The following is a 2,500-nucleotide window of genomic DNA, read 5'->3' as shown; positions in this document are numbered from 1 at the left end:
ACAGTTTTCACACCTGTAATTAAAAACATGCAGAAGAAGTCACAGTGCTTCTTTCAGCCTTCAGCTGTTTCTGTTGACATTCAGCGCTGCAGGGGCGGAGCCACTGTGAAGCCTGACAGACAAAACCCAGGGCTAAACTGTGCAGAGGTAAACGACCTACTGCCTGAGAAGCTCTTCGCTGTGAGATCATCATCATCATCTCCTCTGTGGTCTTGTGTTGTGAAGAACAGTCGGAGAGGAGACACTGACTAATGGCTTTACAGGATTTCATGCATGTGAAGACGCTGCTTCCCATCGTGACCCGACCTGAGGAGGTCAGTGAGCCACTGATTTCCCAGGTCGCACCTCTCCACAGACCTGAACTCAATGGCCAGGTGGAATCACCACAACAAACAAAAACAAGCTCCGCCCCTTCATCTCCACACGACACCACAGATGAAACAACAGAAAAATAAAAACCTGAGGAGCATTTTCTAATTTTTTATGTCCAACCAACAAAAGCCCAAAGATACTGAGTTTACATTGATATAATAAAGAGAGAGGTCTTTAAATCAGAGCAGCTAGAGCCTGAAAACACAGGCAGCTCACACCTGTACACCTGTATGAGTGTCAGCGACGGAGCAGCAGGGACAGAAACCACTCATCACCTCTGTCTCCACATCACAGACTACATCCTCCCACAGGATGGCAGCAAAGGGCCAACTCTGTCCGACACCCAGAGAAGAAGAAAACTGTTGCCTGGATATCTGTTTTGATTGGCTGTCATTCTTCACTATCGGCCAATCAGAGTGAACGCTGCAGAGAGAGGAGGAGGAGCAGAAGAAGATAAGTCTACCTGAAGGGTTTCATATCTGAGCGCAGCAACAGGTCGTTACCTGCTTCATGAGTCGAGTCTGGAAGGTTCAACATCACCCAGCTGCAGCTGCATGTGTCAGTGCGGATCAGTGTATCACTGTGAGTGCACTTATCAAGTCTCCTCCACCGAGAGGTGCATTAGCAGAATCCAGAGCAGGTATCCATGACAACCAAATAATGCAGCAACCTCAGAGCTGGTTTTTACGTCCTCTCAGCCAGAAGGCAACAAGAGCCATTTTCAATCTCTGCTGTTTCTCTCTCTCTCTCTCTCACACACACACACACACACACACACACACACACACACACAGAGTGCTGTTTAGGGACAGGCAGGTTTATGTGAAAGTCTTTTTAATAATGGACAACAGTGGTGTGGAGCTTTTCCCTCCCAGCTGAGGAGAGGAGAACCTTCCCTCAGTAACTCTGCTCTGACTCCATGTTGTTTGTTTCATCGTAGTTTTCTGTGATTTGTCACATTGAGTCTGGAGAGATCAGACATCTGCTCTACTGTCATCACTGCTGCTTTACCAAGACATCTCCACCTAAACCAGTGGTTCTCTAACTGGGGTGGGGTGGGGGGTGGCACAGAGTCGTGGATGATCAGGGTTTTAACATGACCCATTTTAAAGCCTCCAGTATTTAACACTAGAATCACTGTCTCCACCAACAGGCACCTTACAGGAAACATGGTGTTGAATAATGACCAGAAGAACATTATGAGATCACAGTGAAGTTGACCTTTGACCCTTTGGATATAAAATGTTATCACTTCACCACAGTATCCTGATGGACATTTGAGTTAAATTGTGTCATGATTAGCAAATTCATTTGAGAGTTATGGACAAAAACGTGTTTTGTGAGGTCACACTGACCCTGACCTTTGACCTTCAAATTCTAATCAGTTCATCCTTGAGTCCAAATTAACATTTGTCCCAAATCTGAACAAATTCCCTCAAATTACTGAGATATCACGTTCACAACCTCAAGACGGACGAGCTGATAACATGATGTCATTTAATGTGGCGCCCCCCAGTGGTAGCACCAAAAACATCACACACACTCACACCAGCAGAAGAAGAGCAGCTGCTCTACTCTCTCTGCGCCGGTCAGGAGCTTCTGACCACAGACCTGCTGAACTCAGGTGAACCCAGGTGAACCCTGGTGAACTCAGGTGAACCCAGGTGAACCCAGGTGGACCCTGGTGAACTCAAGTGAACCCTGGTGAACCCTGGTGGACCCTGGTGAACTCAGGTGAACCCAGGTGGACCCTGGTGAACTCAAGTGAACCCTGGTGGACCCTGGTGAACTCAGGTGAACCCTGGTGAACCCAGGTGAACCCTGGTGGACCCTGGTGAACTCAGGTGAACCCAGGTGGACCCTGGTGAACTCAAGTGAACCCTGGTGGACCCTGGTGAACTCAGGTGAACCCTGGTGAACCCAGGTGAACCCTGGTGGACCCTGGTGAACTCAGGTGAACCCTGGTGAACTCAAGTGAACCCTGGTGAACTCAGGTGAACTCAGGTGGACCCTGGTGAACCCAGGTGAACCCTGGTGGACCCTGGTGAACTCAGGTGAACCCAGGTGGACCCTGGTGAACTCAGGTGAACCCTGGTGGACCCTGGTGAACTCAGGTGAACCCAGGTGG

At 48.9% G+C, this 2,500-nt stretch overlaps 1 protein-coding gene across 3 annotated transcripts in view; it reads right to left on the bottom strand.

Moving 5' to 3' along the window:
* arhgef4 (Rho guanine nucleotide exchange factor (GEF) 4) overlaps window positions 1-2,500 on the bottom strand; it is a 71,510-nt gene that overhangs the window by 20,087 nt on the left and 48,923 nt on the right. The gene's annotated exons all lie outside the window — the stretch shown is intronic.

This window comes from Seriola aureovittata, chromosome 20 (assembly GCF_021018895.1).
Source record: "Seriola aureovittata isolate HTS-2021-v1 ecotype China chromosome 20, ASM2101889v1, whole genome shotgun sequence".
Taxonomy (NCBI): Eukaryota; Metazoa; Chordata; class Actinopteri; order Carangiformes; family Carangidae; genus Seriola; species Seriola aureovittata.
The sequence above is the reverse complement of the archived record's forward strand: the minus strand, read 5'-3'. Positions and strand labels throughout refer to the sequence as shown.